The sequence below is a fragment of the Hyperolius riggenbachi genome, chromosome 10 (assembly GCF_040937935.1).
Source record: "Hyperolius riggenbachi isolate aHypRig1 chromosome 10, aHypRig1.pri, whole genome shotgun sequence".
Lineage (NCBI taxonomy): Eukaryota > Metazoa > Chordata > Amphibia > Anura > Hyperoliidae > Hyperolius > Hyperolius riggenbachi.
In genome coordinates, this window is record NC_090655.1 from 185,136,642 (window position 1) to 185,160,979 (window position 24,338).

The 24,338-nt window shown below is 43.1% G+C and overlaps 1 protein-coding gene and 1 long non-coding RNA gene across 2 annotated transcripts in view; one reads left to right on the forward strand and one right to left on the reverse strand.

Moving 5' to 3' along the window:
• SAMD8 (sterile alpha motif domain containing 8) overlaps positions 1–24,338 on the forward strand; it is a 119,512-nt gene that overhangs the window by 19,908 nt on the left and 75,266 nt on the right. The window lies entirely within an intron of this gene.
• LOC137535738 (uncharacterized) lies at positions 808–15,227 on the reverse strand. Its single transcript, XR_011024467.1, has 3 exons — positions 15,153–15,227; positions 11,672–11,733; positions 808–884 (listed from the first exon to the last, which is right to left on the reverse strand). It is a non-coding gene; the product is annotated as an uncharacterized lncRNA (long non-coding RNA).

Here is a 24,338-nt window from a genome sequence, read left to right on the forward strand (position 1 = left end):
GGAGTGTGTGCATGCGCACTACGCCAGACTGGCTCAAGTACCTGGATTCATAGCAGAAGATCCAGGTGGCGGAGGAGGACAGCGAGGGACAGATTAGCCTGAAGGGGGCAGGCCCAAGGTATGTATAAAACTTGAATTTCATCTGTCTCAGGTTTACTTTGTTACACAGTAGTACTATACTCCACATTTGCACTCTCCACAGAGCTGCAGGGAATCCACTGAAAATGTTGTGCACATTGAACACAGATGTGTTGTCTATCACCCATAAACCTAGTTCAGATTGTGTATGAAGAATGTGTAAGGGCCCGTTTCCACTAGGGCGGTTTCGCCTGCGATTCTGCAGAGTTTCCCCGCACATGATTCGCACGGGGAAACTCTGCCATAGGGGATGACGGCGCCGCGGCGGAATCACTTGCGGGAGCGATTCGCCCGGAACCTCCCGCAGAATTCGCCGCGGAGGCTGCGAATCCCATAGCTGTGCATGCGAGACGCACGCCGCACTAGTGGAGATGAGCCCTAATAGAGGAAGAATCTCCTTATTCCCCTGCAGAGTACCTGCTCATCACTCTTACATGTACCCACAGTTACATTGTCTAGGGCCTGATAGATGTTCTTTGTTCCGGTCTGTACCTTTTACAAGTATTCTTACCAAGGACTAGTTTTAGTCTATGACTAAAGGGAATAAATATGGCAGGCTCCATATCCTTCTCACTTCAGTTGTCTTTTAAAATTCCCAAGCGTTGGCAGTTAAGAGACGAATTTTATGTTACATACTTTCGATTAACAAGATTGTAATATGCAAATTAGAGGAGTCTGAGTCGCAGTCGGTGGAATCCTAAACTGAGGAGTCGGAGTCGGTGGATTTTTGTACCGACTCCACAGCCCTGTAAAAAACAAAACAAAACAAAAAAGTTACCTAAAGGTCTAAACTTTTTAAATATGCTTGTGAAGGGGGTATACTACGAACATTTTTAAAATTATAAGCTTGTAAATGGTGATGGACACAAAACTGAAAAAATGTACCTTTTTTTTTTTTTTTTTTTTTTTTTGCCAAATAAAATATTGGCGCCATACATTGTGATAGGGACAAAATTTAAATGGTGTGATAACCGAGGCAAATGGGCAAATAAAATACATAGGTTTTAATTATGGTAGCGTGGATTATTTTAAAGCTATAATGGACGAAAACTGAGAAATAATGAATTTTTTTCCATTTTATTTCTTATTAATCCTGTTAAAATGCATTTATAAAAAAAATAATCCTTAGCAAAATGTACCATCCAAAGAAAGCCTAATTATTGGAGGAATAAACAAGATATAGATCAATAAATTGTGTAAAAAAGTAGTGATAACGTTATTAACGAATGAATGAGAGGTAAAAATTGCTCTGATGGATACGGTGAAAAATCCCTGCGGGCTGAAATGGTTAAGGTTACAGACAATATTTAGGGATGACATACTACAATAAGACAATACAGGAATACATGCAAACCAGATCACGCAGCACAGTACAAGGTAATGCTTAGTCACTCAATGGATTGGAACATGGAGATTAGGCAAGTCAAGTTCACTCAAGACTTCGCTCAGATCCATAGGATGTGCGTACGGTAATGGAGGTGCATGAACTGTTAGGAGACACGAGGAGGACCCTGCCAAAGGCTTACAATCTAGAGGGGAGGAAGGGACACGAAAGGTAGGGTACCAGAGTTCAGCTATATGTTTATAGCACCAGTGTGTGTGTGTGTGTGTGTGTGTGTGTGTGTGTGTGTGTGTGGGGGGGGGGGGGGGGGTAGGCCAGAGTGAAAAGGTGAGATTTGAGGGCCTTCTTGAAGATGTTGTAGGGGGAAACCCTAATGGGGGAAATAGTGAGTACCATAATGTTAGAGCAGCTCTTGAGAAGTCCTTTAGGCATTCATGGGACTGGGTGATGTGGTGGGCAGTCAGGCGAAGTTCATTGGAAGAGTGGAGTGAGCGGCTACGGGTGTACCTCTGATTAAGAACGGAAATGTAGGTTGGGCATGTTTTGTGGAAGGATTTGTAGGCCAGACACAGTATCTTCAATCTGATTATGGACTGGATATGGCTCAGTGGGGTGATATTACGGTTAAACAGTGTCCTGATCAGGAAGCTGTTATGGGGTAATGGCCATTTTTAAAATGGAGGACAGATAATTCCATTGATCACAGTGGACAAATGGGACGCAGGAGAGGAGAAAGTGATTAAAATGTATACTGCACTGGGCCCCTAACTACAACAAGAATAATTTTCAGTCTTGTTTACTGGATGGTCAAGATGGGATGGATGGAGTGGGGGATAGTTGGTGGACTGCCACCATGTCACAGCAAGGCTGGGACATCAGCAATAAAGTGGCGGAGTCATGGTTTGGGTCAGAATCATGGGTAGAGAGCTGGTTGACACTCTTTAGGGTCCCTGGTGGTGTGAAAATTACTTCTGAAAAGTATGTGGAATTTCTGACTCAATTTTCGAACTCAAGCTATATGAGGGAAGGGAGGCAGTTAACATCCAAACCGCAGCTGTGAGAGGCTATTCTGACCTCCTGCAAATAAATTCAAGCAGAAGCTCTCAAGAAACTCACAAGTTCAATGCATGCAAGAATTCTGAAGCTGCTATCAAATAAGGGGTTAAAGTAAAATTGTGTATTATAACAAAATGGCCGCCTGAAAGCCATGTTATACATTTCCTTTATTCATTCTCAGCAAGAAAACCCACGTTCTCACAGACTTCATGGGATTGGAATGTGCAGCTGTGAGATTTTGGGTTGCTATCGTTGCAGATAAGACAATGCAGTGTATCCCACTAGCTATAACCTTGGGATACAGAGATCTATTGTCCAACAGCATATCTTTCAGCCAATTAATGTTTAATGTGCTTATCTACTTAAATATTTATAAGTATTCATTTATGCTTTTTGTATCATCCAATAAGTTGGCTAACTCACATATTAGGACCAATCAATGGTCAAAGTAGGAGGAATAATTATAATCTGTAATTCATTCCAATGTGTATATCCATCTGGTTCAAGCTTTCCTAGTTCAGACACTTGCTATGATTTGGTGAATGTCTCCTGTACAGTAAATAAATCGATGCTTTACTTCCAAGGGATTGATTTGTGGTATTTCACAACAGGGTCCTATGTTAATATGCAACTTGACCTGCTAAGATGTTTTTCGATTGAAATAGCTTTAGATTATAGTAAAAATGACCTCCTAATGCTACAGATTCAACAAATGGCCATTTTCAGATCTTTACAGCCTATAAAATGTTTTAAAACTGTTGTGCGTAATAATTTGGAACAGTGCGTTTTAATTGTTTTGAAAAACATCTCATTACGATGAAGGTTTGTTCAGTAACATTTGAGTTATGCTTTAATGGTTGATGACTAAAAGATGATGCTGACTGCCACTTGCATCCACTTTCAGAGAAAAATATATAATTTGCATAATAATAATTTGGAACTCGGTGTAAGGTTTTTATTTACATACACATTAGATGTACAGTCACCTGTTGAATAATATTCAATGCAAATAAATATAAATATATCCAAGATGGCAAAAACTATATCTATACAAGGATAAGTAGCCATAGCATGCATAGGAGTAGAAATAGCATCAGAAATGAGGAATCATGCAGTGGGGCTATGAGACAAGTATTAGGGCCTGTTTCCACTACACACAGATTGGATGCAGAAGAACTGACTCCAATGAATGCCTATGGGAAAATCTGCATCAGAAAAATCGGTTTTAGTGGAAACAGGCCCATAGGCATTCGTTGGAGTCAGTTTTTCTGCATCCAATCTGCGTGTAGTGGAAACGGGCCCTTAGCTTTTCATGTGGCTTACAATAAAATGTGACTTGCAGTTCAATAGATGAAAAAATAGAAGGGCATCAGAATATAGTTAGAAATCTTATCCCTGAGTCCCCTTTCACACTGGTGCGCTGCCTTACCCTGTTTTTAGCGCAGGGTAACGCCACACCAGTGAAAATCTATGGGGAATTTCACACCGATGTGATGCAGTGGGAGTGATGTATTCACTGCACGGCCAGCGCTAGAGCAGTAGTGCGTTGGTGTTGAACTTGCACAGCGTCCGGAAGTCATGTAAGTCTATGGCGACATGGGCTTTTTACAATTTTTTTTTTGCGTTGCGACGTGCATGCGCAAAAGCGTATTTTGTCAATGCACTCTTATTTTTACCCCACTATTCCCCACTTTTCTCTCCTGTCACTTCTCATAGCCCTGGAAATGGATTACGCTTCATCCCTCCCTGGTAACTTTTCTGAGCCCCTTCCCACCACTATAGTTTCTTCTCTCACGCCACTTACCGTACTATAATCCTTGTTATCTGTGCTAGTCAGTGTCTGTCTCCTATCTGTATTCTCAGGGATAAGATCTCTTGACTATATCCTGATGCCCTTCTATTTTCTCTCATCTGTTGAACTGAAAGTCTCAGTTTATTGTAGGCAACATGATGGATTAATGCTAGGTACACACCATACAATTTTTCTGTTAGATTTACCTGCCAGATAGTTTTTCCAAAATGTTGGAAAAAATCTATCTGGCAGGTAAATCTAACATAAAATGTAACAGAAAAGTGTATGGTGTGTACCTAGCATTATACTTGTCACATAGTTTTTAGCCCCACTGCATGACTCCCCATTTCTGATGCTAATTCTACTCCTGTGACTCCATCGAATCTTGGCTCTTCCTGTTCAGTAAGCCAGCACCTATTCAGTAGAAGATCTTGGGCAAGACTCCCTAACGCTGCTTCTGCCCGTAGAGTGCGTGCTATTGGCTGCAGCTCTGACGCTTTGAGTCTGCCAGGAGAAAAGCGCATTATAAATGTTTTGTGTCTTGTCTTGAATATTCAACAGGTGACTGTACATCTAATGTGTCTGTAAATGAAACCATTAGATTCACTATCTATGGAATTTATGGTTATTTTAATATGAATGTATAGTATCATTTGAATGCACGGTGTTGCTGCATTATGTTCTTAGCCAAGTTTTTTTATGTTTCATTTTTTTTTTTATGTCGCTCAGTTACTCCCTTTCTCTTTTTTTTTTTTTTGCCTGATTAAGCAGGTCATGCCTCCGAAACTCTTTGCACTGTGGAATAATCGAATGCCTCCAAAATACATTACCCTGTGGATTAGTCAAACAAATGCCTCTGAAATGTGTTGCACTATGGAGTATTCAGATAAAGCCTATTTTTGTCTGACAAAATCAAGTCTTCTTCCACCATTACCGTTTTTACAGTGTTTGTTAGTGTATTTTACCCTAATGTGGGAATACACATGTTTCCTTTCCTCTATGTAAGTTCTGAACTGCTGAATTGGACCAATTCCTTTCTGTACTGTGCACCTGTCTCACGAATAGTTCTGAAGTTTATTGCGTTCTTCAGCCTAAAATAAACAGTGTCGACATGTGTAAAGGAATGACGTCAAACCTGCGTGGTGGAAGTTGCTGCGGTGAAGGAGTAAGAGGTGACCAGGGGAAGATTGGACGGCACTACAGCCGTTTCACGCCGCTTGGGGCCCTTGCTCACATGCGTGTCACCGCAGCAACCTCCACCACGCAGGTTTGACGTTATTCCTTTACACATGTAGACACTGTTTATTTTAGGCTGAAGAACGCAATAATTTTCAGAACTGTTCGTTAGACAGGTGCACAGTATTCTTCCTTTATATGTGCTAAACGTGCTATTGTGCTCTGCACTAATCCTACTTGCTGCACGTCTCTAAGTTCGTGTTGTGAGCCAACAGAAGTTGCTTATATAATGAAAGGTGAAGATGTTCAACACTGCATGTGATGCAGGTACCTTCTGAGCGAGACCTTTTAACCCTCAGGAGCAAGCATATGAGTGCCAGACTACAACCTTTTTCACTATAGTGTACTAATTCCTTTCTGTGTCCCACTAATTAAATATGCCCAAACTGACTATGCAAAACTGGTATAAGCATTCACGTAATTAGTATGCACTTATTTAATTAGTGAGGTATGAAAATTAAGAAAAAAAAAAGTGTGTACTGCTCAACAAAAATAAGTGCCTGTTGATTACCCTACCCCAGCACTGCGCTTTTCCTTGGCTCCTTCATCCAGATATGAATGGCCCTAGTTTTTATTAGATTTGATTTTCTTATCAAATGAAATGTCTGTCTATTAAAAACATAGTGAAAAATATAGAGTATGCAGGGCCGGCTTTGTCCTTTTTACCGTCCAAGGCCCACTGTCACCAGCCGCCCCCTGACCAACTGCATCCTAAATTCTCCAACCTACCTGGGACTTCTATTGGCCTCTGCAGACATCCTCTGCCTGCGTTGGAATAAACGATCCTCTGGTCCAGCCATGGCTCACTTCCATTTTCTGCAGCTTTAATGTTGCTGGCCACTCCGCCCTTGGCCACACATCCTTGCACCCTCTCACATCGCGGGGAGTGTCCTGCGCAGGAAGCCACTGGCAGCGTGAGTGGGAGAAAGGAGTCACGCAGCCAAGGCCACGCAGGCGCAGTGGCCGGGAAAATTAAAGTCGCCGAAAATGGAAGTGAGCCATGGCAGGGACTGGAGGATCATTTTGTCCCGGCACAGGACATCTCCAGGGGGCCGGTAGAAGCCCCAGGTTAAGTTAAACCCATCAAGCGGCAAGGGACCCTCTAATTACTTTGGGACTAAAGGTTAACTGGCGGGTAATGCAGCCGCATTGTAGATCAATGTGCGGTTGCATTACCTGATGGAAATGTAGAAAGGATGGTGATGCATACCGAGGCACCCCTGAGAGAAGCTCGAGGCACACCAGTTTGAGAACCCCTGATATAGGGTCTTAGATACTGTCCCTTGTCCCCTTCCCTTTAGTATCGGGTGTCAGATGCTGTCCCCCATTCCCCACCCCCAAGTATAGGGATGCTGTCCCCCTCGCCTTTAGTATGTGCCAGATGCTACCCCACCCTTTAGTATAGGGTGTATGATGCTGTCCTCTCTCCTGTAGTATAGGGTGCCAGATGCTGTCCTTTCCGTTTCAATATAGGGTCTTAAATGCTGTCCCCCTTTAGTACAGGGTGCCAGATGCTGTCCCCATCCCCTCCTCTTTAGTATAGGGTCTTAGATGCTGTCCCCTCCCCTTTAGTAGGGTGCCAGATGCTGTCCCCCATCTGTCTCCTTTGGTGAAGGTAGCTAGATGTCTTCCCTTCACTCTTCTTGCTTACACCCAAGATCAGAGCAGCACAACACTGCCACTCACCTCTCCAAGCTCCAGCTTTGAAGCCGCCTCTCTCCCTCCATTAGCCGCCGCTGCTGTGCTTCTCACTCTACTGCCGCTATTCCGATCATGTGACGTTACTGGTTAACGTGCCAACCCGTCACATGTGAGAGACACCAGCTGGAGAGTGAGAGGCACAGCAGTGCCGGCTGATAGAGGGAGAGAGGTGGCTCTAGCGCAGGAACCTTGGAAAGGTAAGTGGCTGTGCTGCTCTGAACTCCAGGGTAAGCGGGAGGAATAGCCAATCTGCACCCTCATCTACAGTGCTGAGTCCGTAGCCGCCCACGATGTCGTGCACAGAAAGCAGGGAGGCTGCGAACCATCTGAATCTGTGTGCTAGCGGCTGGCATGTCGGGCAGTTAATAGCCTGAGTGCCGACCAGCCTTGCGCTTCTCCCGCCCTAGGCACTGGCCTAGGTTGCCTTGCCAAAAATCCGGCCCTGAGTGTATGGGAAGCTTAACACTGCATTGTGTAATAACTGAGCATAGGGAATGTGGGGAAGTGAAGTACTGTACAGGAAATTCTGATGGTTAAAGAAAAATACAAATTATTATAACCCTATCTCAAGTCTATATAACACATATATAACACATATTCTGTGGGATATACAATAATTTGCAGCACAAAAGGTTTTCTGTATTGCAGATAAACCTTTTCTGCATTAATAATTTTTTTTTTTTTATTAACTGTGGCTGGCTGGGCTGACAATGTTGACTTCCTGTCCCAATGTTCTATACAGCCTGGGGAGAACAAATAGCAGTCTACTAACTGTTGAAACTCCTCCTCCTAACCCATCATCACCCACAGGAGGTAGTCAGAAAGGAAGCCGACTCCCACCTTTATTTTCCAGTGAACATAGAACTGGCCCCACCCACAGACAGAAGAGAGCATGAAGGGTCTTTCACACCATAGCATTTTTGGTGTGAGGGCTTCTTCACACCAAGAATCGCAAAAATGCAATCACAAACGCAAATTAAAATATATTAAGTGTAAGAGGGCCCTCACTCTGTTGGTAGCACTATGCTTTATGCACAGATTTCTGGGTTATGTGACTGACTTTTCCAAAGGGAATATTTTTCAAACTGCTGGATCATTTATACCTGTAATTGTGTGAGTAATGGCATATTCCTTATTCATCCTTATTAAAAATGAAAAACATAGTAACAACCATTCCCTTCAGCACCAGTTTGTGTCCATGTGCAACTCATTACTTGTGCCTGTATTCACCTCCAAGTTGGCAAAATAAAAGGTCCTGGGAATCTGATACATAAGGTTAGCACAGTCCTATTTTAAATTTCAAACAACCTATTTTAAAACCACCATTTAAACAAGAATTTTCTAGCACTTAGGGGTTATAGGACGGAATGGAGGACCTCTGAAGTAGCCATATCAAGCTTGTGGATTGCAAAGGCGCAATTTAATATAGATTTTTTTTAGTTTCTAGTATTGCGCACATATAGGCTACCATTTACTTTTTTTCTGTTAAAAGAAACCTAAACTATTTTTGGATCATTAAATTCCTTCCAGGACTGCTATTAAGTATTAGTTACCGGTATTTCAGCAAATCTAGTAGAACTGTTTTCCTTTGTTTGTGGTGGACGTAGGCATGCCAGAAAATGACTGTCTGATAGCTGGGTGTGCCTGCGGATGAGCTGCTAGACAGTAAGAAAATGGAGCTGTGAGTGTGCCATTCACCAGAATGTACACTTCTGTAATTGATGCAAGTAAGCACATTTTTAATGATCTTCCATGGCCTGAAAAATCTAGCTGGCTGCAGATTGAAATGTAAAAGTATTTTTTTGTCTATAACCATGCATTACAAAATGTGTTGTGCAGTACTAATCTGATGTCAGTGTTCCAAAGAATGTTTAATTTCCCTTATGCTGGATACACACGATGCATTTCTTTAAGTCGATTTCCCGTTCGATCGTTTTTTCAATTCGTTTTTCTGCTTGAGCTTTTCTTAAATTTCCATTCACTTCTATGAGAAATCGAGTGGTAAAACGATCGAAAGTAATATCGGACATGACGGAAATTATAATTCGAATGCATCTATCGAATGAAAAAAACGTAACGTGTACCTAGCATAAGAACCTTGGTTTTCTCACCCCCACCTCCAATAAATATGAGTATTAATGTTGTGATGCTTTGGGTACTAGGAGAGCTCTCAAAAATACAGAAAATGTGGAAGGTAAGGTATTATAGAGCATTTAAGCTACCCGTTATATATTACATATGCATAGGTAATTTTACAGCAATTTCTAGTCCCTTGATTGAGTTTACTTGGCTTATAAGCATGGGCGAGGTGAGGGTGTGCAGGTTGCTGGGTACGTCTCCTGATCTTGAATGAAAGAGGATAATTTGCAGTATTTGATGTTTGCTCAAAAGCCGCAGTGCTCTTAGCCAGGACAAAAATGCATAATATTGCAGATATTTCTGGGATATGGAATTAAACACCTTCTGTAGGTCTGAACAGATGAGATCACGCCCCTAAACTCAGGAACATAATAGATGCATTGGCTGTAGGACACATATAGTGTGGTCTCATGCATGTCTCCTGGACACAAATATAATTTGACCCTCATGAATCACTGATTTCTAAGATCAGATACATTTTAGGTCTCATTGTTGATATTTTGACCAGACTTTTAGGTCCACATTTAGGCTGCTTTTACACTTGGTGTGATCGAGAGGTCGCACCGTGACTATAACGTCCATTGACTGGGGTTACCGCACCTCTGCAAATGCAACTCTTGCAACACTTGAGGTGCCGCCCCATAGGGCTGTCATTACTTCTGCGACTAGATGTGGCAGTTTTCGGCGTCGTGACTGACTGTAAATAGTGTAAAAGGGGCTTTAGAAGGTAAAGTGGATGTTAATTCTGACATTATAAGGAACCTTTGAGATTAAAGGACTTACGAGGCCAAAATCGTTAAAGTCAAGTACCTAGAAGATGTTTAAATGCACGGAGGACGCCGTCCGCGCCCTCCGTGCAGTTCCGCCGGGTCCCCTTCCTGAAAGCTACCCCCGTGCTGATCACGACCCCACAGGCCGGGTCGGGCTCTAATGCCGCTCCTAATATGGCCGCCGGAGCTGGCTGCGCAGTTTGCATTGCCGCGAGTGCGGCTGCGCAGCTCTAGGGCCAACCCTCCGAACTACGCACTGTAGCATGGATCGGAGGGGTTGGCCCTAGAGCTGCGCAGCCGCACTCGTGGCAATGCGGACTGCGCAGCCGCGGCCAGCTCCGGTGGCCATATTAGGAGCGGCATGAGAGCCTGACCCGGCCTGTGGGGTCGCGATCGGCATGGGGGGCTCTTTCAGGAAGGGGACCCGGCGGAACTGCATGGAGGGCGCGGACGGCGCCTCCGTGCATTTAAACATCTTTCAGGTACTTGACTTTTTTAACTATTTTGGCCTCGTAAGTCCTTTTAAGCATCAAATTCAACAAAGTTTATTAGGAAAAAAAATTGAAAGATACAGGGTACAATATTATATTATGCATATTATTATTATTGATAAAGCGCCAACATATTCTGTGGTGCTGTACAAAGCAATATGACAGAAGAAGCAAAGAGTCGGCACTACAGTATTGCACTGCACTGTTAGTAGTAGGGATATAGCAGACAACACACACCTCTTCCACAGACTCTGGTGCTGTCAGCGTGCTCTGATGGTGACAGATATGGCATGATGAAAGGAAGGAAGGAGGGAGAGACAATCGGCACTGCTGCTAATGCTTTTTATTCCAGAGTGCAGTAAAGGGGCCCATACACCTAACGATTTTCCCGCTGATCTGCAGCCGTTTCGATCACAGTGATCGAAACGGCTGTGAAATCGCCGCGCACACTGCTGACAGAACGATCGATTTCCGTCTGAAATCGATCGTTTCCGTCGACCTATGCATGCAGAAGATTTTTCTCGGTCGCCAGCGGGTCGGGAGTGCGTCGTTAGCGGCGTTCGAATGCCCGACGACCGACGCAATACAGCGGTAATACATTACCTGCTCCACCCGGAGCGAGTCCCCTGGTCTTCTCCGCTTCGGGCTCCAGAGCTACACAGAACTTCCTGTCCCGGCAGGAAGTTTAAACAGTAGAGCGGAAAAGAAGACAGCGGGGACTCGCGCCGGCCGGAACAGGTAATTGTTTGCGGGGGGAGGGGCGGCAGCTCCACAGATTGTGATCGGTTTCAGGCTGAAATCGATTTACAATCTGTTTGCATTAAAGGTGGTCATACGATCCCTCTCTGATCAAATTTGATCAGAGAGGGATCTATCTGTTGGTCGAATCTGATGGCAAATCGACCAGTGTATGGCCACCTTAAGGTTCATTATTCATTATACATGATGGTGAATCTTCAAAGTGATAAATCACATACTTCAATCAATAAAACTTGTGTAGACATACCATGTTCAGAGTTGGTGTGGTGGCGGTGGGTACTGGGCACAGATAGCCTTCCTTTCATCATGCTGTACAAAGTAAGAAACAAACAAAGGGTATATAATAATAGACAATGGTGTACACCCATATACAAGACACATAATTAGTGACACAATACAAAAATGATACAAAATACAGAATTGGTAATGACTGATAAAAGTAACATGATAAATAAAATGTATAATGATTTCCAAGACACAAAAGGGGGAGAGAGCCCTGCCCTTGCGAGCTTACAATCTAAAGGATATACATACAATTGCATAGATCTTAGTTTAGGTATAAATACAGTGGGATGCGAAAGTTTGGGCAACCTTTTTAATCGTCATGTTTTTTTCTATATAAATCGTTGGTTGTTAGTATAAAAAATTTCAGTTAAATATCATATAGGAGACACACACAGTGATATTTGAGAAATGCAATGAAGTTTATTGGATGTACATAAAGTGCGCAATAATTGTTTAAATAAAATTAGGCAGGTGCATAAATTTGGGCACCACAAAAAAGAAATTAAATCAATATTTAGTAGATCCTCCTTTTGCAGAAATTACAGCCCCTTAACACTTCTTGTAGGTTCCAATGAGAGTCTGGATTCTGGTTGAAGGTATTTTGGACCATTTCTCTTTACAAAACATCTCTAGTTCATTCAGGTTTGATGGCTTCCGAGCATGGACAGCTCTCTTTAACTCACACCACAGATTATCCATTATATTCAGGTCTGGGGATTGAGATGGCCATTTTAGAACGTTGTACTTGTCCCTCTGCATGAATGCCTTAGTGAATTTTGAGCATTGTGCATGGTCGTTATCTTGTTAAAAGATCCAGCCCCGGCACAGCTTCAGCTTTTTCACTGATGTCTCTGATGGACATCATGGTCTCCAGAATCTGCTGATACTGAGTGGAATCTATGCGTCCCTCAACTTTGACAAGATTCCCATTCCCTGCACTGGCCACACAGCCCCACAGCATGATGGAACCACCACCATATTTTAATGTAGGTAGCAGGTGTTTTTCTTGGAATGCTGTGTTTTTTTTCCTCCATGCATAACACCCCTTGTTATGCCCAAATAACTCAATTTTAGTTTCATCAGTCTTACAGCACCTTAATCCAAAATGAAGCTGGCTTGTCCAAATGTGCTTTAGTATACCTCAAGCGGCTCTGTTTGTGCTGTGGATGGAGAAAAGGCTTCCTCTGCATCACTCTCGGATACAGCATTTCCTTGTGTAAAGTGCGCCGAATGGTTGAACGTCACAGTGACTCCATCTGCAGCAAGATGATGTTGTAGGTCTTTGGTGCTGGTCTGTGGGTTGACTCTGACTGTTCTCACCATTGGACCCTTCTGTCTCTCCGAGATTTTTCTTGGTTTGCCACTTCGAGCCTTAACTTGAACTGAGCCTGTGGTCTTCCATTTCCTCAATACGTTCTTAACTGTGGAAACAGACAGCTGAAATCTCTGAGACCTCTTTCTGTATCCTTCCCCTAAACCATGATGGTGAACAATCTTTGTCTTCAGGTCATTTGAGAGTTGTTTGAGATCCCCATGTTGATACTTTTCAGAGAAAATTAAAACAGGAGGGAAACTTACAATTTACCCCCTTAAATAATCTTTCTCATGATTGGATTCACCTGGCTATGTAGGTCAGTCGTCACTGAGCTTACTAAGCCAATTTGAGTTCCAATAATTAGTTCTAAAGGTTTTGGAACTAGTAAAATGACGAGTGCCCACATTTATGCACCTGCCAAATTTTGTTTAACTACTTTGGCCTCCTGGACGTAGTAGCTACGCCCAGGAGGCCATGTCCGTGTCCGCGCGCTCCCGCGGCCAATTGCGCATGTGCACGCGTGCTCCCGGCCGCGGTTCGTTAGCCTGGCAATCAGTGATTCGGGCTATGGTGCCCGATCACTGATTGCTCTCCCCCGCTGAAAAAGCGACAGCTTCTCTCGGAAGCTGTGCTTTTTCTGGCTGTAACGTCCTCCATACGTCGCTCTAAACGTATGTTACGCTTAGAGTGACGTCATGTAAACAAACTCATGGCCGCCATCTTGTGGCCAAAAAGTAAAACTACAACTACAAGTGAAAAAAATAACTCAAGACACATTTACATTATAAAACAATGGCTTACATGCCACCCTCCCAAAAAAACCAAAAAAACATTACAATAAAAAAAAAAATTTAAATATTTACCTAAGGGTCTAAACTTTTTAAATATCAATGTAAAGATGAAATATTTCTAAATTTTTTTTATTTTAAACTTGTAAATAGTGATAGATGCAAAACGGAAAAAATGCACCTTTTATTTCCAAATAAAATATTATCGCCATACATTGTGATAGGGACATAATTTTAATGGTGTAATAACCGGGACATATGGGCAAATACAATACGTGAGTTTTAATTATGGAGGCATGTATTATTTTAAAACTATAATGGCTGAAAACGAAGAAATAATGAATGTTTTCCGTTTTTTTTCTTATTCTTCCTGTTAAAATGCATTTACAGTAAAGTGGCTCTTAGCAAAATGTACCCCCCAAAGAAAGCCTAATTGGTGGCGGAAAAAACAAGATATAGATCAGTTCATTGTGATAAGTAGTGATAAAGTTATAGGCTAATGAATGGGAGGTGAAAATTGCTCGGATGCATAGTGAAAATTGCTCGGATGCAAGTGAAAACGACTGAAGGCTGAAGTGGTTAAACAATTATTGCACACTTTCTGTAAATCCAATAAACTTGGATTTGAACATTTCACTTCTCAAATATCACTGTGTGTCTCCTATAAAATATATTTAACTTACATTTTTATCGTAACAACCAACAATTTATACAGGAAAATCATGACGATTAACAAGGTTGCCCAAACGTTCGCATCTCACTGTATATTATGTCCAAATATAAATCATGTTGCATATATTGAGGAGTCCAGGCAAAATAGTTACCACTGCCATGCAGTAATAAGCATAATGTTCAAAGAACACAAATATGTCATCCTACCAAAAAACTGTTTAGCAATTCCTCATTAACACAATTCAGAAGGGGAACATACGTTTAGGCTATGTTCACAGTAGAAGCGGCGTTGTGTTCCCTGTAAAAATAGAAACGCAATGCAATGGTACAAAAACACACCACATGTTATGCAATCTTTAGGTAGCATACAGTGAAGCATACAGTCAATTAAAATTATGCTTCACTGCCTCTGTTAACACACACACACACGTTATGCGGTAACGCACTGCATGCAGGACGTTGGGATACTGTAGTGCATTGGAGCCCAAAGCACCGCATGCACTGTGAACGTTGCCTAAACTTATTGTTGCAGTGTGACTTTTGCCCCCATAAAGTCACTTCACAAAGCATCACTGTGAATGTAGCCAAATGGGACAAATGTCCCTTTTTAATATTAAGTTAGGTCTAGTACTGAGCAAGATGGTATGAGAGGACCTGGAACTACTTACTGTGGATATCTTGTAGAAATTGGACCTTGATCACACAAGCAGATCCACAGACAAACTTTTGTGCAGTCAGTCATTCTGACCAATTTCCTGATCCTAATAGATTGGAAGGGAATGCCAAATGAGAGTACACATGTGGATAATGACTGTGCTGTCTGATATTTTGTTTGCAGCAAGTTTGGCCAGATTTCCTGCTCTTGTCACAGGGCTCTGCCATGTGTGCTGAGCACTTACTGTGGATGCTTTCTAAGATGCTCTACTAGATAGTTATAACAGGATTATTCTGGAAATCTTTCCATTGCTTTACACAAACACCATAAGATTTATATTTATGGTTCACAATCATGGTTTGAAGACTGCAATGCAGCTACATGGGAAGGCTTGAAGCAACTCTTTCTAGTACAGCAGCCCCTCAATTTCTCTGCAGCAGATGTACAAGAGGGGATTGTGAAGTGTACTCAAGCACCAAAGCTATTTTATTCCTCAATGCAATACTCACAGTAGGATTCTCTTGCATAAGTATCCACTCAGCATGTAGAGATCAATAATTCTTCATAATAATGTGTATCACACACACACTTATTTTAGGACTACCATTACTAATCCTGTGTACTTGCCTTTTTTGTCAAATAAGAAGGGCGTAAAACCTATGAAAAAAATATACTTACTGGTAACTAATACAATTGAATCTTTGTCTGTGGTGCCTCCTGGAGTCATGGAGTTCCTGTGTCATATAAATGACCCAACTGAAGAGTTTCAGTGGTTCGGCCCCCTCCTTACATGTGATAGTCCTGTTGGTAGACTTGCCTCACCCACATGATGTCATTTCCACCATTGTGATTGAAGCCCAGGCAGTAGTGCACACAGCCTGGCAAACTCACAGCATTTCAGAAACGCAGTGTGGAAGACTCACTATTACTTGGGGGATTGTTGATTGCCCCAGCACTTTGGTGATTGGGAGGCAGCAGCTGAGTGAGGGCAATAAGGCTGCTCATTTGTAATTTTACAGCTCTCATGGGGCATATAGGTACACTTTGTAATATATATTAAAAGCCAGTGTTCTCCCCAGGGCTGTTTAAGTGGGCGGGCCGCCCGGCTGTTTTGAAGCACCGCCCAGGTGCTGGATCGCTTGTCCTGTGCTCATATTTGTACCGGGAAAACGTACAAATTAACATCCTGGCCGTGGGACTTATCACCGATGTAGTTCCCATTCCGCCCACTGGGTGGTGTGTTGTACAAGAGCCACCAATCCTGCCGCCCTATCTTTTGTATGCGCTGTTGGTGAGGGATCTCGGGAGTTGTAGACTCTTCTCTGTTCTCACTAATGCAGAGCTGAGTCTGGGAACTACATCTCCCGGCATACTCTGCGCTGTGAACTCTTTCTTCCCTAGGCGGCAGCTTCAAGTTTCTCTCTTCTCTCTCTCTCTCTCTGCACCTCCCACCCTCCTCCCGAGAAGTCCTGCATCTTCATAACAAACAACTATGGCTAGTTCTGGAGGAGGTGAGGAAGGGAGCACAGCAACAGGAGTCTTGCAGCTACATTTACTAACTCAGAGCTGGAAACTTTGCCGTGCGGCTTCTTGCTGGACCCCCGTTGCCCTGTCCAGCGAGGTGAGTGTCTGCATGTTGTATTACAGGAGAGTGATCAGTATAATCTGTAAACTGCAGCAGTTCAGTTTGCCTGTGCTGGGAACAGGCTGCAGGGAGGTAACAAAGTTGATTACTGCTGGTCATTATAGAAGCATATGTTGTGGGTGCTAGGTCACTTCTGCTGGTCATTATACAGGCATTTGATATGTGTGAGTACTGCTGGTCATTTCACATGCATGTGCTGGGGCTTAGACAGTTGTTGGAGGTAACTGTTGCTGTATTTATCTGATAGTCATAATGGCTGCATTAGGTAATTGGGGGTGATTGTTGCAGCATTTGGCATTGCAAAATGGTATGCTAATAAATAGAATCATGCAGTTTCTGCATATTTATCATTCTATCCACCCATGTGATGTTATGGCCACACTCATTTTTCACCACACAAACTATCCCCCCCCCCCCCCCTCCTTATGAAATCCAACCCCACCCGGCTACTTTTTCATACCACCCGGCTGGGAAAAAATTCTGGGGAGAACACTGAAAAGCATAAAGCAAGGTTTTGCATACAGGTCTATATGTCATAACATTGTTCAATTATCCAGTGCAGTACTAGAATTATACCACGTTGAGACACCTGACACTTGACTAGTTTCATACTCAAAACCTCACCACAACCTAGGGAAGAGTGGCAGTCAGTGATCACTTTAACTTACAATGACAAGTATACCTGTTGATCTTGGCACCAGGGATAGGCATGGGCTCTTACAAAGCATGGCATATACGTAGTCACTGGTCTTTGCCAGAGTGGCCACTAACTGGGTTAATACTCCTAGTGGGGAACAGACTACTTTCCTGCTGGTGACTACAAGGTCGTGCACCCCAGGATAGCATCATAAGAAAGCAAATATTTTAGTCCAGACTTGAGAGTAAATGGGCAAAGCAGAAGATGAAAGTTGGCAGCTAGGTTAAACTGGCTGTATGCAAGGAGATGAGCAAGAAGTCATGGTAGGCAGCATTTTGTCATAAACAGTAGACAGGAGGTGGAGGTTAATGATAGACTGGATGGATGTAGGCATCCTTTTCTGTCTTGGATTTTGTTATATTTTGTTCATCATATTACATTTGTCACTGTAACTACCAATTCTGTATTATGTACCAGTCTCTGTATTTTGTATACTCCACTGTGTGCACTATGTACCCAATGTTTTGTTTTTTACTCTGTACAGTGCCACAGAGTATGTTGGCACATTATAAATTAAGAATAATGTAGATCACAGATTAGAAATTGTATCAAGGCTGGTCAATGGCTGAAAAACAAATGGGGTTGGAGGTTGGTAGTAATCAGAACTGTAGTCAGAACATACATAGTTCAGCAACTGGATCAGATGATGTTATGTCAGAAAGAGCATCAGCACAAGTGGCAGATACAGCAGAACGAACAGCTAGGAGCTTCAAGTAATTGGACCATGCCTTGTAAGGGTTTTCACCTTCCTCTGGATCAACAGGGATATGTGAGGGAGCAGGCTGGTGTTGTACTTGGTTCTCTGGTTGAACTCGATGGATGTATGTCTTTTTTCAACCCAAATAACTATGTAACTAGCCCTGAACCAAGGTTAAGTCCTTTTAAATAAAGCCATGGTGGGTTAGATTACCATTGCAGAAGTGGCCTCCCACTGCTCATTACTGTCGGGGTTCCTTCCCAGTCTCCACTCGTTTTCATATGCATCTGGATCCTCCAGTGGAATATGAAAACCAGAAAGCTCCCCCTAGCCACAGCAGGTGAATCCTGACTGCGCCGGCAGAAGTTCTGATTTATGCAAGCGTACAGAAAGCAATCATTTGTTTACAAGTATCTTTTTTCACCGTGCAGGCACAGCTCGAAAACTGCTATTGTGCACTTCCCAATATATCTGCACTGTTCAGAGAAACTTCCAGGTGGGGTGGGAGCAACAGGGGATGGAAACTGGGGGGGGCAACTCTGATGGCAACGAGCAGAGCCAGGGCACTTAAAGGTAATCTAGCCTACCATGGGCTTTATTTAACAGATTTTTTTTCCCAGGTTCAGGGATACTTTTAGTCTTAAGAGGGCTATGTACCCCTTTTGACTATCAGACATGCCCCAGTACAGGGTCAGGTATGCCTGCACAGATACCATTGTAAATGCAGATCCACCTACGAATTGACATGTGATCGTACAGTGTCTGCATTTTAGCATTAGACACATGCTACACACATGCTACCTAACCTGCAGATGGCACACCAGCTGCCACGTCGAACGTCCGGTGTGACATTTGGCACTGTTGGTATCACAACGCAACTTGCACTGTGTGGAAAAACCCATAAAGCGGCTTGTACAATTTATAAAAAAATTATTACAAACCTACACATATCCCCGATTCTCTACTTAAAAGTAAAGTTATTAGCAACATACAGTATAGACTTACAGTCTAATATGTTGAGCTGGATCATGGCTCTCTATTCTTCCCCATCTGTGTAGAGTAAATGGGGTCCTATCAGAGGGTTTTCCTATTCTTAATGGCACCAGGCAGGGTTGCCTGCTCCCACCACTACTGTTTGACTACTTTAGAGCAGGACTTTTCAACCTTTCCACTAATTGTACCACTTTTATTGCCTGAAAACTTTCAAGTACCACCAGTGTGCCTGCACAGTAGATTGGATGCAATTGGGCTTGGCTGTTTCTGCTGGAGCCTGAACGGACTGTGCACACCGATGAGGAGAACTTTGGGTCTCCCAGCACTGGATCCCATATACTGTGGAGGAAGGGGGTAACCTCTTTAGGATACTGTAATTCATTCTGTAATTAAGATAATCCCAAATTCTAAAGCAACAAAGTACCTCTTTATCAAGAAAAAAACAATGCAAGTTTAATCTGAAAAACAACTCCGCAACAATAAATCATCATAATGCACAATAAATAAATACATTTGAAGTAGCCCAAGAAAAAGAGGGTCATCATTGTGGAGGAACACCAGTACCAAGCACTAAGGTAGAGAATGTGTGGACAAGTTTCAAAGGTGGCTAAAAGTGCTAGCCAGGAAAGAGAACCACTATGAAAGTTGAAGACAATAAATTGGTCATTAGACTGGAAGCAAGATAGGAAGATAAAAAGACAACATAGGCTTTTTCCTCCACTCCCTCTCTACAGTTATCCACATAATAATTCCTTTTTTTGTATAGCGCTTTTCCCTTGTCGGACTCAAAGCGCTTGCGAGGCAGCCACTACAGCGCACTCAGTAGGCAGTAGCAGTGTTAGTGTCTTGCCCAAAGAACTCCTTACGGAATAGGTGCTGGCTTACTGCATAGCAAGAGCCAAGATTTGAACCCAGGTGTCCTACATCAGAGGCAGAGCCCTTGACCATTACACTATCCAGCCACCATATCTGACACCTGTCACTGTTAGAGATAGCCAGTTTTGAATTGTGCGAATCGTGATGCAAATCTAGCCCCCAAAACACAAAATGAGGTGGCAAATCAACATTCAACATTGAGGATCTCAAGGCTTGTGTTTGCGAAATAAATAAAATAGGAAAGGAAGAAGGAAACAATTGGAAAATGATAGTCGAAAAATGGAAGTTAAAAAAATGACAGTTGGAAAATAATGGCAGTCGAAAAACAGTTTAAATTTGGCTGTTGGAAAATGACAGTTGAGAAATGGCAGTTTAAAAATGACAGTTGAAAAACAGTTAAAATTTGACAGTTGGAAAATGACAGGTGGAAAATGGCAGTTCAAATTTGACAGTTGGAAAATGGCAGTTGAAAAATGACAGTTGAAAAATGGCAGTAAAAAAATGGCAGTTAAAATTTGACAGTTGGAAAATGGCAGTTGAAAAATGACAGTTGGAAAATGGCAGTTGAAAAATGACAGTTGGAAAATGACAGTTGGAAATGGCAGTAAAAAAAATGGCAGTTGGAAAATGGCAGTTGAAAAATGACAGTTGTAAAATGGCAGTTAAAATTTAACAGTTGAAAATGGCAGTTAGAAAATGCTAGTTGGAAAATGACAGTTGGAAAATGGCAGTTGGAAAATGGCAGTTGGAAAATGACAGTTGGAAAATGTCAGTTCAACTTTCAACTGCCATTTTCCAACTGTCAAATTTTAACTGTCATATTTTCCCACTGTCATATTTTCCAACTGTCATATCTTCCAACTGCCATTTTCTGACTAATTTTCTAACTGCAATTTTTCAACTGCCAAATTTCAACTGCCCTTTTCTAACTGTCTTATTTAAACTGTCATTTCCAACTGTCAAATTTCAACTGTTTAAAGGACCACTACAGTGAAATAAGTGAGTAGTTGAAGGAGAAATGAAGTGAGAGGCTGCCATATTTATTTCCTTTTAAGCAATGCCAGTTACCTGGCTATCATGCTGATCCTCTGCCTCTAATACTTTTAGCCACAGCTCCTGAACAAGCACATGCAGATCAGGTGTTTCTGACATTATCGTCAGATCTGACAAGGTTAGCTGCATGCTTGTTTCTGGTGTGATTCAGACACTTCTGCAGAGACCTAGATCAGCAGGGCTGCCAGTCAACTCATATAGTTTAAAAGGAAATTAATATAGCAGCCACTGGATTCTAATCACTTAAAAGGAGTTCTTTTGCAGCCTAAGAATCAAACGAGCTGACACTTACCTGGGTCTTCTATCGCCCCCTGCAGCGGTAATGTCCCACGCCGTTCTCTTCCGATGCTCCGTTCCCCGCCGCCGGTCCCAGTGTAATCACACGAGTTATTACACTGCGGCTGTGCAGTAAGCTCCCGATGACGCGAGCAGGAGCTAACATTATTTGCCTGTTTAGACGAATATTAAACCGGGACCGGCGGTGGGAAACGGAGCATCGTAGGAGAACGGCGCATGACATTACAGCTGCAGGGGGCCGATAGAAGCCCCAGATAAGTGTCAGCTTGGTTGATTGATTTTTAGAATCCCACAGAACCTCTTTAACCATTTCAGCTCGCGGGGATTTTTCACCTTATGGACGAGAGGAATTTTCACCTGTCAGCGCTTCTCCCTTTCATTCCCCAATAGCTTTATCAGTACTTATCACAGCAAAATGATCTATACCTTGTTTTTTCCGCCAGCAATTAGGCTTTCTTTGGGTGGTAAATTATGCTAAGAATTATTTTAAGCTAACTGTATTATAATGGAAATAATAATAAAAAAAATTAAAAAAATGCATTATTTTTCAGTTTTCAGCCATTACAGTTTTAAAATAATTAATGCTACCATAACTAAAATCCACACATTTTATTTGGCGATTTGTCTTCGTTATTTAAATGTTAAAATTATACCCCTAGTTTAATGTATGGTGACAATATTTTATTTGAAAATAAAGGTGCACTTTTTCAGTTTTACATCCATCACTAATTTTTAGCCCAATATTTATTAATTTTATGTCCTCTTGACATAAATAACCATTTATTTTTATTCCCCAAAGTTAGTAGGTGTGTTATACTATTTGGCCACAAGATGTCCCTACTGAGCAAAAATCCCATTAGCGTACAATGTACGCTAATGGGGATACAATGTATCACTACATTGTAACCAGGGAAGTGACGTAGGCTTCCATCGGAAGCCTCCGATCACAGCAGCGGCGGGGAAGTTATGAATGGAAACATTGTTTCCATTCATAAATTTAACGATCGGGCGGCGGAAACCGGCGGAAATCGCGGCGGGAGATAGCGCGGCGGCTCCATTTACAGAATAAACACTGTTTTTGAACAAAAACAGTGTTTATTCTCGGCGGACATGCTCGGATTGGCACAGGGGACTTTTGTCCCCTGCAGCCAATCCCCTCTGCTAGCAGCAGCAGCGCGATCGCGGGCATCTGCCCGCACGATCGCCTGCAGACCACCCAAACTGCAGGGACGTGACTAGCGCGTCCCTGCGGCTCTAGCACTTGCCGCTGCGGACGTGAAGCTCACGTCCGCGCGGCTGAAAAGGTTAAAGAAGACCTAAACTCAAGCACTGCAGTCAAGGAAAACAAATACTACTGCGCATGCGCACACACCGACAAGGAGAACTTTGGGGCTCCCAGAGCTGGATCCCTTCTACTGTGGAGGAAGGGGGAAACCTCTTTAGGATACAAAGGCCTCCCCTTCCCTGAGGTAAGTACCCCCCGGCACTTTTTTTTTACAGGTACACTTTAAGAAATGAAGAGGGCGTATGGGAGGGGAAAAGTAGGAGGCATTGGTGGGGAAAAGACTACAATTAGATTGCAAGCCTTCATATTGTCAGTATTGGCAATCTGTAGGTAGATTGCCAATATAGGTAGCCTTGCAAGTTCCTCTCTTTCCCCTCCCCCGCATACATATGAACTGCCCGCCGGGAGACTTGGGCGCAGGATACAGCTGGTATACGACTATTGCTGTAAGCCGAATTGCAGTGTTTTAAAAGCAACTTCAGCACTGTCTTCTGATGGCGCCGAAGTTACTGACTGTGCGCCGCTATAGCCGTAATTCCTATTTCGGCCTATGATGGCGCAGGCTGCGCCCAAATCTCCTGCACTGTTATTACAGTGCTCCCCCCCCCCCCCTCCCGCATAATTATAGGTAGCCTAGTTCCTCCATCAGAGAGCTGAGAGCTAGGCAGTGACTCACCACAAAGCTTGGCTCCCCCTTGCTCACTCCTTGCAGTGCTGCCCTGCGGAATAGTTCACACCTCAGATCATCGGTAAGCCAGCCTCAGAGAAGTGACAGTCAGGCAAACGGTGCACAGTGATGGCGCGTATACTTCAAATACAGGAAGTGAGCAGTGATGTCCCTTTCTGTATCTGCACTATTAGGGCTGGTTCAGACGGACGTTTGCAGAGCGTTTACAGCCAGCGTTCAGGGCTTGGTGTTAAACGCTCCCATTCAAGGGAATGGGAGCGTTTGTACCAAGCTTTCAAGCGCGTTTACACAAACGCGGCGTTTGGGTCCCGATTTTCTCTGGCGTTCAAGGAGCCCCTGGAAGCTACATGTAGCTTCCAGGGGAGGTTAACCGCGACGGCTAATGTCCCCCTAGGGGAAGAAAAAACGCGACCGCATCCAAACGCACACGAACGCTGCTGAACGCGACGCCAGCAAACGCAACGCCTCCAAACGTCCGTCTGAACCAGCCCTTACTGTGCACCATTTGCCTGGCTGTCTCTTCCCCACTGATCTGAGGTCTGAAGTATGCCGCAAAGCAGCACAGCAAGGAGTGAGGCAGGAGGAGCCAAACTTTGTGGAGGCAGGACAGGACCAGGACAAGTGGCATGCGGGCAATAAAGTGGCAGGCAATCCTGGTGTGTACCACCTGGCCAACAGCAAGTACCACCGATGGTACGCGTACCACAGGTTGAAAAGCCTTGCTCTAGAGCCTCTATTGAGAAGCATTTGGTTAAATGATGATGTTAATGGAGTGGAGATAGGTGACAGGCTCTACAAGCTTTCTGTTTACGCAGATGACGTATTATTTTATCTGACAGCAACTCATACTACTCTGCCATGTCTATTGAAGGAATTGCACGATTATAACCTACTGATCAACTTTAAAATCAACCTATTAAAATCTGAGTTCAATACTATTAATTCCTCAAGAATAACAAGGAGGAACA